Raw genomic sequence first — 13,090 nt, forward strand, 5'->3', positions numbered from 1 at the left:
TGCTAAACCCAAGCCACCAGCCTCGAATTTTCCAGCCAAAGAAAGTCAAGATGTAAACCTTTGAAACAACATTCAAAAATGACTCATTAAGTCACAGGGTTCACAGAGTTTTTGTGTTAAGAACAGCCTGCCCACCAAGCCCACATTTTGTGTTGTGGGGAGCCTGAGAATACACTGTGGGGCTGTTGTCAATGCAAAATATCAGAAACTAAAACAAAAGTAATTTTAATAAGTACAAGAGGAGCGCCAAGTGAAATGGGCAGCCATCCCAGGCTTTTTACACATCCTGCTTTACATTTCGATAGACTGATGCCTGCATGTTTCCTTCTTATATCTACAGATGTAAGAAGGGCAAGAGAGTATTTTCTTTTTGGGGTTTTTTTTTAATTCAAAAATACTGAAAAATCTAGGTCCTGGTCTGCAGCAGGAACTTTTGGCTGTAGTCTCGCCCACTCCAGTGACACCCAAAAGGCCACTTCTGAAATCCAGGAGAACACTGGGAATGGCCTCCGCTGTAATCTGCTGTTCGAAACCAGATAAGTCATATTTGGGTATGTAGAAAGACTTGTGTATGTCCATGGGCACCTTTGGATCCTGGCTCGTGTTATGGACTGGTTGGACGCAGAGGCTGGTGAAAAAACACGGGGGCCTTCCCTTCCTGCTACAACAAGCTCCCCTCCCACCTGGTCTCCCAGATCCAGGAGAGGTGTGAAGAGGGTAGTTAGCTTCATGTAGGCATAGTCTCAGAATGCTTGGGGGAAACTCTGGAGAGGAGGGGACTTAGGCAGCTGTGAGGGAGTGGGGACCTTCAGGCTCAGAAACTGCTTCATGAGGGCAAGACCTGCCAGAGACAAGTTGCTGTGCTCATGAGGTCTGGCATTCCTGTTCTTGCTAAGAAAGAGTTAATTCCAACTCGCTCTGTGTAATTTACTGCCGGCTTCCTCCTTTCTTTCAGGGTTGGAATGAAGACAATGAGTAGGGTAAGGACTATATCACAGTATAATATACAAAACCCTCTAAAAGAGGGCATACCCAGTAAAACCATTATGTCTAGGGTCTAAAATTGTCTGTGTCACTTGATGCAGGGTCACGTATTATAATTAAAATAATGAGGTGTTTCCAGATTGCTTGCCATTGCTAGAAAACCCACTGCAGTCACTATCTGTTTGGCAACAGATTCTACAGCCACAGATTGCAAAATATGGTGGCTAGGAACAGATTTTTTGCAAAGCTCCTTGTTACCTCACGTTTTCTCCCTTCAACCCCCGAGAGAAAATCCTAATAAAATAACACAAAGTCACCACCTGAAGTTCCTACACTACCTTGGTTAAATGCCATTCCACAAAGCTTATAGTGTAATTATAACAGTTCCCTTAGGTAAGTAAGAAACATCTGTTAGTAACACATAGCAGGTGTTAGCAATTACACATACTGATTTTTTTTAACAAAAAAAAATGGTTTTAATTAAAAAGAATTCTGTTGTCTGAAAAGCGGGGCATGCTAAGTCCAAACACACTCTTGTCAGCGTGTCTCCACATAATGTAATATGCAAACTTAGATAAAGGTTTGTGTGAGGTTTTCCTACAGAAAAGGGAAGGGGGAAAGAAGAAATCAGAAGAAATTAGAAAAGTATGTTTTACGGAAGATGCCAGTTCGCCGCAATCCAGCTGGCATTGTGATTCAGTGTAGTTCATTTACGCTTTCATCTAAAACCCACAACCAATTTGTATTCCAGCATGAGGCTTGGTAGAATCTGTACAGTTCATCTGATCACCGAATAGCCGAGCAGAAATATTTGAGTGCAAACAGAATGAATGCACTTCAGGAGCTAATATAATAGCCAGACTGGGAAAGCAGACAGCAACAATGCAAGTATTAATTTGCAAACCAAGGACTCTACTCTTCAGTTCCTTTTGAGAGAAAAACACTTACGCTTGGGGTTTTTTTAATTTCCTATACCTGCACCATGGTGCCGCACTGACCTTTATTATTCATGTTTAAGTTAATATAGGTGTCTGACACCGGCAATTTTGATATTTAAACATTAAGAACACAATGAGAACTCTGCTCAATCAGACCAAGGTTCCATCTAGTACAGCATCCACTTAACCACAGTAGAGCCAGATGCTTTTAGGAACATAGGGACCAGTTGCCATTTGGCTCAGCATCCTGCTCTCATAGTGACCAGCCAGATACCGGTGGCTGGTTCTGAGCAGGATCTGAGCACAAAAGCACTTCCCACCCCTCTGGTTCCCAGTACCAGGCATTCAGAAGCATACCACTTCCAACTGTGGAGGCAGAACATAACCACCAGGTTAGTAGCTACCAATAGCCTTCTCCTCCACAAATTTCCTCTAATCCCCATCCAAGTTGGGGTCCATCGCTGCCTCTTGTCGGAATGCATTTCACAGTTAAGCTATGTGCTGCGTGAAGAGGTACTTTCCTTTGTCAGTCTTGAATCCTCCAACATTCAGCTTCGTTGTCTGTCCCTGAGCTCTAGTGCTTAGAGAGAGGGAGGAAATCTCTCTCTTGCAAAGCCCATTGCATCATGCTTTCTTTGCAAACCTAGATGAACAGCTGATCAATGACGTCAGGTATAGGGCAGGTGGGTGCGGCTTAGTCAAACAGAGAAGTTCTCCTCTATGCTAGCTAACACTCTCTGAAAGACATGTCTGCAGTTATCGACCATGACAGACCCTCCAGGGGTCCCTATTTTCCAGGGACAGTCCCAGATTTAAAGAAGCCATACTGGTTTCTTATTTGATCCCAGAATGTCCTGCTTTTCCTTAGGATGTCCCTATTTTCATTGGAGAAATGTTGGAGGGAATGGAGTTATGTAACCCCTGAGAAATAAGTAACTATACAACATTTAGAAGGAATCTGAAGGCAACCCTTTCTAGGGAAGTTTTTTTTTAATGTTTGATGTTTTATTATGTTTTTTATACATGTTGGAAGCTGCCCAGAGTGGCTGAAGCAACGGGGTATTATTATTATTATTATTATTATTATTATTATTATTATTATTGAATAGGACATCCCTATTTTCATTGGAGAAATGCTGGAGAGTATGCCATGATCCACGTTGTGTTTATATCCAGGCAAGGCTGTTGCAATATACTCTGGTGTATTGCTGCCTTTGAAGATGATTAGGAACTTTCAGCTGCCCTTTTTGATCTCTTCGTTTCAGTTTTACGCTCTTCCTTCTAAAGAGCGCGAATCTTCACCTCAGTTTCCTTCAGGATATTAATGGATGTCATTGATGTCCCCAAGGCCCAAATTCTGGCCACAGGACAATTAGAATCAGTTAGGATCTTAGGCTTTGCTGGGAGTCAGGAGCACACCCTATGGTCAACCGTGGTTTAAATGGAATTTAGATTTATTAGTGCAAATAGGATTTAGATTCACCCCACAGCATGCCTGCGCCAGCTACTGCGCCCTCATTTTGTTCTCTGCCAGCCGAAAGACACATTTGCTTCTGCTGGCCCCGAGGCAATGAGCCTCAGAACATGGCGATATGCTTCTCTCTCTGCTGCCTTACTCGTGAATTAATGGCCAGGACTTTCCATATTTAAAGAATTGCCTCCACGAGGCCATCCACTTTTCACAGAGTTTTGATTCCACCTCATTCAGGTGGCTGAAGCTCCCAATTAGAGAAAATCAGTGAATCTCTTTTGTGTGTGTGTGTGTGTGTGTGTGTGAAAACGAGGGATTTCACCTCCCCTGCTTTCCCCCTATGAATACTACAACTGTTTAATATTTATCAAGTGTCAAGAACATTCTGGTCTTCTACAGAATGCAGAAGTGACCAGGGATGGGTTCGTTTCAACACAAAGTTAAGGCGCAAGACCACAGCTAAAGGGAATGGCTACATCAGAATCAGCCCAGGAAAAAGATTGAATGTTCCAAAATGGTGTCATAATATAACAAGCTCTAAGTCAGGGGTAGGGAACCTCTGGAAGAGCCAAACAGAACAGCCAATTATTGGGGGTGGTGAGATCTATCTGCACTGTACATCTAAAGCACTTTGATACCATTTTAAGCAGTCATGGCTTTCCCCAAAGAATTTTTGTAAACATCGTTTGTTGAGGGAGCTGAGAATTGGTAAAAAGGTAAAGGACCCCTGACAGTTAAGTTCAGTCGCAAACGACTCTGGGGTTGCGGCGCTCATCTGGCTTTACTGGCCGAGGGAGCCGACGTTTGTCCGCAGAGTTTTTTCGGGTCATGTGGCCAGCTAAAGTGCATGGAAACATTTTTCCATGTCATGTGGCCAGAGCAGTGCATGGAAACGTTGTTTACCTTCCCACCGAAGCGGTACCTATTTATCTGTTTGCACTTTGACGTGCTTTTGAACTGCTAGGTTGGCAGGAGCAGGGACCGAGCAACAGGAGCTCACCCTGTCGCGGGGATTTGAACCGCTAGCCTTCCGATCGGCAAGCCCAAGGCTCAGTGGTTTAGACCATAGTGCCACCCGTGTCCCTGCTGAGAATTGGTAGGAGAGGTTAAAGTAGTAATGATACCATGGGATAAAGATTTTGGTTATAATATTCAACTAGAATCTTGGGGAAAGTTGTGGAATGAAGGTATAAATTTCACAGCTTGCAGTTCATTGAAAGAGAACGTGATGAAAATGATGTACAGCTGGCATTTAACTAAACTTGCTAAAATGTACAGGACAAAAAATAAGGAATATTGGAAATGTAAGGAAAAGGAAGGTATCTTCTATCATATGTGGTGGAGTTGTAAGGAAGTAAAAGCTTACTGGGAAATGATATATAATGAATTAAAGAAAATGTTTAAGTACACCTTTGTTAAAAAAAAACACAGAAGCTTTTTTACTGGGTACAGTGAAGGAAGAAATACCAAGGGGAGATAAAAAATTGTTCCTGTATGCAACAACTGCCGTAATAATTCTTTTAGCCCAAAAATGGAAGCAGCAAGAGGTACCAACAGAGTGGCTGGTAAGATGATGGACTTTGTGGAGCTGGCAAGGCTGACCAGAAAAATCCGAAACCAACGTGATCAAGCATTTCAAAAAGACTGGAATAAATTTAGACATTGTTTGAAGGACTATTGTAAGCAATTAACATCACTAGCAGGGTTGCCAGAAGATTTGTAAAGAAAAAAGTATTATTCTATTCATAATTACTAAAATAAGAGATAATTGTAATGTGTGAAAGATGGATTGAAAAAGGTACAAATGCTAAGATATAAAGATTAACTTGGAAAACCATGTGGCGGGAGGGAGGGAAGGCGATGAGCTCTAATAGAGCAGAGAAGTAAAGTAGATAATAATGCTGTGGTTATATAGTGTAAAGTGTAAAACCAATAAAAATGAGAGAGAGAGAGAGAGAGAGAATTCGTAGGAGATCCCTATTCCTTTCACTAAGCTATAGTTCCCAGAGTTCCCCAGGAAGAGGGATTGATTGCTGAACCACACTGAGAATTGTAGGTCTATTGCAGGGGTCTGCAACCTTTAAGACAAAAAGAGCCACTTGGACCCGTTTCTGAAGGGAAAAAAAGAAACTGGGAGCCGCAAAACCACTGCGACATTTAAAACAAATATAACACTGCATTTTATTTTAAAAAATCCGATTTAAATTTAAAAAATCCAATTTAAATAAAAAAATCTGATTTAAATAAAAAAAATCCAATTTTTATTTTATTTTATTTTTTAATCATTTATTTTTATCCAACCTGGGGACCACTACCAGGTCACAGCCTGATCCAAGGTGGGTTGCAACAGCATACAAATATTTGATTTGTTGTTTTTTTAAAAAAAAAAATGAGTCCTCAACTGCACACTTGTGTTAAATGTTTGTCTCATGTCTAATTGAAGACTGCTGGCTTTTACAATAATCTTAGTGTCTTTTACCCTTAATATTCCAGACCAGAGACTATGCTCACCTCTTCTTGTGCTGACTTGCATACAGGTGGCTGTAGTAGTTCATAGTGTTCAAACCTTTTTAGGGGAGTTCCCTGTCCCCTTAATGACAATGGCGATAGATTTTGCACATGAACACAGATCCAAGTTAGGACTCCTCTCTTCCACGCCAACAAGTGCTTTGTCAAGGCTCCCCTAACACACACTCAGGACAGAGAAAAAACTGCAACCTTTTGGGGCGTCATTCTCCTACCCATGTCTCTGTGAGAACCAGCCCTTTATTCTGCCTCCCGTAGTACATCCTCCCCCTTCAAGAAATCATTTCCTTTGGACTTTCGGCCCATCTCCACCCCTATTACTCCTTGCCCTCGCAAGGAAGCATTTTCACAAGTTTTCTTTTTGGTGGGCTGTCCGTGCTTCCAAACACCTGGAAGTCACGACAGGGGCTTCTCCCCCACCTAGTAAATTCTGCCTCTGCATAAGTTATGCAGGTTTGGTTTTCTTTACCAGGGCGCGGCGCAGGCGGCCAACTTGCGCTCCCGCGCTCCGCCCGGCAGCCTAAGCAACACACCTGAGGAAGCAGCGACAGAGGACTCCCCCTCCCCAGTCCCAGTCCCCCACCCCAAGGGACTCGTTGGGGGGTTGCAAACCCCCCGCCCACGGCAGGCAGAGAGCTCGACGGTGGTTTCTGCCCAGCCAGCCCAGCTTTGCGCCCTGGAAGCCGGGGGCGACGTGACTAACCTTGCCTGGTGAGGTCCGGCGGCGGCTCCGCTCAACGCTGCTGCGGAAGAACGCACAACTGCCTTTTCCTCCATGCAGCCTTTTTAAGCAGCCACGTCCCTGCTGTGCGTGCTCGGGCTCCTAGGAGCCTCCAAGCCCCCTCGCGACACGTGCACCCATTGGCTCCTGAGACGCAGGTCCCGGGCAAGGGCGAGTCCCGGCCTTGCTCCAGGGCGGAGAGAGACGTGCGCCCTGAGGCTGCGAGCGGAACCAGGAGTGAAGGAGGCAGCGGCAGGGAAACAGGCGCAGCTTCCTCGACCATTTTTAAAAGGAGGGCTTCCCCCCTCGCCCTCGCCCACCACCCGCCGCCCCTGGCTCAGCCCACAGCTGCCTACCTCGTCGTCGCCTCGATGCAGCAGCCAGCAGCAGCCACACCTCTGGAGGGAAACTGCTGCTGTCTGCTGCTGCGCCTGCGCTGGCAGAAACGAGGCACGACGCATGAGCAGAGCAGCACAGCAGCAGCACCCTCAGCCTCCGGAGGGCGGGCCGCCGGCCAGCTGGAGGGCGGCCGCTGCCGCTGGCCAGCTCGAGAAGTGGACAGGCGTATCTGCCCCGGAGCCACGGCAAAGGTGTAAAAGAGCCGCATGCGGCTCCGGAGCCGCAGGTTGCAGACCCCCGGTCTATTGGAAGAAGAGCAGGCCTCCTAACAACACTTAACAAACTACAGTCCCCAGAAGTCTCTGGAAGAAACCGTGTCGGTTTGAAGTGGTATGATACTGCTTTTAATCAAATAGTGCAGATGGAACCCTGAGGTCAAGCAGCATCTAGCCTGTCACACCATCTCAGTTCTAAACTCAGGTTAGATAAATTATTCCCTCATTGGACTAGGACCTGGGAGACCAGATTTCAAATCCCCACTCAGCCGTTGAACTGTCTCTCAGCCTCACCTGCTTCACAGGGTTGTTGTGAAGATAAATTCAGGGGAAATAGAAACTTGTGTGCCACCTTGAGGACCTTCAAAATGTGGTAAACCAGCCTTTTAGCATTTGGGGGCCCCAGATTTCCATTTCCCAAAGCCCTGCCCTGATGACACCACTGGCTATAAGTGTGCACGCAGCAAGATAGCACATATAACAAATAACCAAGTGCATCAGAGTGTGGGAAACTTCTGGCTTTTTGGATGTTGCTGAACTACAGCTCCCATCATCCCTGTCCATTGGTCATCATTGTTAGGGATGATGGGAGTTGTAGTTTAGCAAATCTGTAGGGTCAAAGGTTCACCACACCTTGCCATGTGGTGCCCATTCCAATCTGGAAAAACGGGAAGGTTCGTGTCTACAACCACACAGCCTACGATGTGAACAGGGGTCACACTGAGTGACAATTGTCCAGCTGTACTTCCAGATCCTTGTCTCTGTCTACAGTGCCCTTAAATCCCCATCTTGCAATTAATTCTTTTGCTGGATTGGATCATTAGCTATATAAAGTCCATTACAGGGTTTACGATCCCCTTGAACCCACTTAGCCATTCTGTTGGGTTACTTAGAGAAACACAGTATTCCTGGTACACAATGTGAATTAATAGGCCTTTTGTTAAAAGCGGCCAAATTTCAACAGGCTTCACAGCAGAAATGCCCCCAGGCACCAACTATTAAAGGGTGGTTTGACAAAATATGGGGATTGCTTGTAATGGACAAAATATCTATGTAAATTAGGGCTGTTTTGCACCCTCATTTCAAAGATGATTTATGGGGGAAATGTTACACATTTCTTATTGACTATAAAAAGACGATATATAAAAGGCCTGCTAAATTCGGTGTGTGTGTGTGTGTGTGTGTGTGTGTGTAAAGAGAGAGGGGGAGATTTTATGTTATAATTTCAGTGTATTTGATCTCTTGTGACTCCAGAAACAGAATATAGAAGTGAAAATTGGTGGTTATGTTTGAAATGAATGCTGAATGTAATGTTGGTTAATGACATGCCAGTTAGTGCATTGCTTTTTGTTTGTAACTGGGGTGGGGGTGGGGGTGGAGAGAAACCCTCCAGATAAATAACAAGAAAAATGTTTCCCCAAAATAATCACTTTGCACAGGCAGGGCTGGTGAACACCATTCGTAATTCAAACCATGGACTTTGGCAGTTAGGAAGTCTGGTTCATGCCCGCTTCCATGTGTCTGTCTTGTGTTGCTCTTGTTTAAAATGTGCTGTTTGCACAGCTCGCAAAGGCAATGCTGCATTCTATCACTGAGTACTAAGTTTAAAAAGAAGAAGAAGAAGCAGCTTTGAAAGCCAGACACGTAGCCAATGAGTTATCAAAGAGAGGAGGAGGAGGAGGAGGAGAAGGAGGAGATGGAGAGGGAGCAGGGTGCCTTGAGGCCCTGAAAGGGTTAATGGCAAGCCCCTAAAGTTAAAGGTGTCGTCACTTCTAGGCAGTTCATCAAGCGATGGAGTCAGGAAACAAGGGAGAATAGATGAAGGTGCTCGGGATAATAATAATGGCAAGTCGTGATTTCCCTAGAGATGATCTGATCTATGGCCAAAAGCACAGAAAAAGAGGCCAGAAAGTGCTATAACGCTACCTTGCAGCGCTTAACAGACTCAAAAGCAGTAACCTGGTGTCAGAAGAGAGTAGTGGGGGGGGGGGAGGAAGCCCATCACCCTGCTCATTTTTAGCGTTGGGGGGTGGGAGGAAGAGTTATGCCGAGGCACAGGAAAGGAGAGCAGAATTCACCTCCAAAATTAAACAGCTGAAAGGTATGATTTAACAATGCTCAAAACTCAATAAGCCAAAGATAAACAGCAAATTAGATGGCTCAATGTCAGGAGGTAAGGGAAAGGGGTGGGGAGCATCTTCCATCGATCCCATCGTCAAAAATTAATCTGCTTGAGAATGCCCTCTGCTCCAATCGCTGCACTGATGGAGAGTGGAGGAATAGAGGGATAAATATATATGTACACACACACACACACACACACACACACACACACAGTGTTCGTGCTTCACCTTCAGGCTAGACCCTGATTACAATCTCCTGTGAGACACCTCGGCTGGAAGCGCTTCTCATGTTGGGACTGCAAAATTAAATTGCAATCAATACTTTACAAAAAATAATTGGGGGGGGGATGTTTCAGAAGTCAGAGAGATGTACTGCGTGCCCAGCAAACATGAAAAAGTTGGGTGTTATCTCTCTCTCCTCTCTGCCTCCCCCCTGCCCCCCCGCCTCCGCTTTATGCTGCTTACCTTCCTGGAGGTTATTCTTCAGGACAGATCAGTTCAAAGGTGTCTCTTGATAATATGGTTCTTCGACTGGTTTTGCACACCTTGTTAGGGAATTGCCAAGGCAGGTGATAATCATACATAGAGAGCTCCAAATAAATCATATCCCTGCAACCCTCTGTATATTTCCTCTGTTTTTTCTGTATGCACCTATAACCAGATTTATACAACATTGTGTTGCTGCAGTCGTGAGTTGTTTTGGTTTTATTTTCAAACAGAGCCTGGTTTGAGCAAGGATGGCGGGGCGGGGGCAGGTTTGAAAATCCATATATACTGTTCCAAACGGTGTGAACGAGAGAGAACTGGCCAGCCATTAGGATGTTTTTGGTTTTGTTTGTGTGGGGTTTTGTTTTGTTTCTTAATTGCCATTTAAAACTTTCATAGACTGAAACAGGGAGGCCAGTCATTAAATTCAAAGTACAAAATGCATTTAATAAAAAAAACACTTGTTTTGCCTTGAGCAATGCTTGCTATACCAGCTCTGCTAAATTCCCTCAGTTAAAATAGGTCTTGGCTTGGGTTAAAGAGCGCTTAAACACACACACACACATACACAAAAGTGGGGAGGTGAGAATTTCATCCTCAACATACACAAACACTCAGTTGTAAATAATGGTAATGTATAATTTATTTATAACCTAACCTAGCAGTTCGAAAGCACGCCAAAAAAATGCAAGTAGATAAACAGGTACCGCTCCGGCAGGAAGGTAAACGGTGTTTCCGTGCGCTGCTCTGGTTTCGCCAGAAGCGGCTTAGTCATGCTGGCAACATGACCCGGAAAAACTGTCTGCAGACAAACGTCGGCTCCCTCAGCCAGTAAAGCAAGATGAGCGCCACAACCCCAGAGTCGTTCGCAGCTGGACTTAACTGTCAGGGGACCCTTTACCTTTACCTTTTTATAATTTATTTATTCATTTCCTCACATTTCTATCTTCCCAAGTGGTTCTAGGGGCTGGCCAGACCTAGGCCTGTTTATTTTCATCATGCGCCTTCAGAGCATTCTCTAGCCTGATATATTCAGCCTTCTACACATTTACAGGGGTCCTTCTTTGGAAGCCATTTGGGAACAGGCAGTAACAGTCTCCAATTAATGTGGCTCAAAAGAACCCATCGAACATAAAAAGCCAGGGCCTCCTTGTGAGAAGTAGAACTGTGGCCAGTAAAGATGGATACAGAGGACAGCCCACCAAATACTGAAAATATCCTTGAGAGTGATTGGAGTTTCAAGTAGGCCAATGTAGGGGACCTATTTCCCCTCCAGCCATTTTTTCTCTTGGCCTGGTGGATACTCTGGGCAGCTCCCAACAGAATATTAAAAACATGATAAAACATCAAACTTTAAAAAGCTTCCCTATACAGGGCTGCCTTCAGATGTCTTCTAAAAGTCAGATAGTTGCTTATTTATTTGACATCTGACGGGAGGGCATTCCACAGGGCAGGCGCCACTACAAAGAAGGCCCTCTGCCTGGTTCCATGCAACCTCACTTCTCACAGTGAGGGAGCACCGGAAGGCCCTTGGAGCTGGACCTCAGTGTCCGGGCTGAACGATGGGGGTGGAGATGCTCCTTCAGATATATGGCCCATCTAGTCCAGCATCCTGTTCTCACAGTGGCCAACCAGATACCTGTGGGAAACAGGCAACCAGGAGTCAAGCACAATAGCACTCTCCCCTCTTGTGGTTTCCACCAGCCCATGCCAAAGGTAATTGCTTCCCTTGCAGGCTAGGCAGGCAGTGACCCCTTGGAGAGGGGAGCCTTGCTCCGCCTCTTTCTCCTTCCATCAGACTCGCTTCTTTCCAGAGCAAAGGTCTATCCAGCCTTTGAGGGGTGGAGAACCTGCTGTCATTCAGATGTTGTTGGACTGCAGCTCCCATCAACCCAGACCTTTTGGCCTACAACATAAAGATGGTCACAGGTTCCCCATCCTTGGTACGGATATCTCCTTCGCCCTGGGATTGTGGTCACTGAACTATAGCCCCATCATATCTAGCCGCTATGATTTTTCCAGTAAGGATGATGGGATGTTATTTATTTAAAAATTTAAAATTTAAAAATTTACAGACCTGCACCTTAACGAAAAAATACAGCAAGATGGTATGTGTAATATTTATTATTTGTACCCCGCCCATCTGGCTGGATTTCCCCAGCCACTCTGGGCAGCTTCCAACAGAAATCAAATACAAAAATATCACACATTCAAAACTTCCCTAAAAGGGGCTGCCTTCAGGTATTTTCTGAATGTCAGGTAGTTGTTTATCTCCTTGACCTGTGATGGGAGGGCGTTCCACAGGGCGGGCGCCACTACCGAGAAGGCCCTCTGCTTGGTTCCCTGTAGCTTTGCTTCTTGCAGTGAGGGAACCACCAGAAGGCCCTCGGCACTGGATGAGGGTGGAGACGCTCCTTCAGGTATACAGGACAGAGGCAGTTTAGGGCTTTAAGAACACAGTGTCACAATAAGGTCAATAGAAGTGTCAATAAAAAACATTGGTAAATAAATTGGTAAAAGAAATTCACATCTCAACATGCCTGTCTGAATAATACAGTTTTCCGGAGATGCCCAAAAGGAGGCAGGGATGATTCCTGCCAACCCACTTATTCTATGATCATGCCTTAAGCATATCGCAAAAAGGATCTTCTGAATCCATTTCAATAAGGTTTCTGGACAGACAGCTTTTAAATCTCTCTCTCTCTCTCTCTCTCTCTCTCTCTCTCTCTCACACACACACACACACACACACACACACACAACGTATCTCATTATTTTTTTTGGGGGGGGGGAGTGGAGGAAACAAACTGGGTCACTGAGGAACGAGTGACAATGACACACTTCTCCCCTTACATTGTTGGCAATTGCTCTCTCTTTAAACCCTAGACCCAGCATTCCACTTGTTAGTTAAAACTTACGAGATGGTGGAGCAAACTAAAACCCCGAGTTTAAATGGTATTTGTACGCAGTAACGGCAGGGCTTATATTTTCCAAATCATAAAACACAGCGGGGGAGTGTGGTTTATCTTTAAGTGGGGGGGAGGGGAAATCAATCCTTTGGGATCTTATAAATCATAGCCAGATGCCTATAATCCCCCAGAGGTGTGATTATCTCATGACAGCCACTTTCATTGAAGTTGTCTTATGGAAACCACTAAAATAAAATAATAATAATAATAAAATTTTTATTGTGAAAGAGGGAGCTGTGAATTGTCTGCTGTGAGGTT

Source organism: Lacerta agilis, chromosome 10, assembly GCF_009819535.1.
Source record: "Lacerta agilis isolate rLacAgi1 chromosome 10, rLacAgi1.pri, whole genome shotgun sequence".
NCBI classification, from domain to species: Eukaryota; Metazoa; Chordata; class Lepidosauria; order Squamata; family Lacertidae; genus Lacerta; species Lacerta agilis.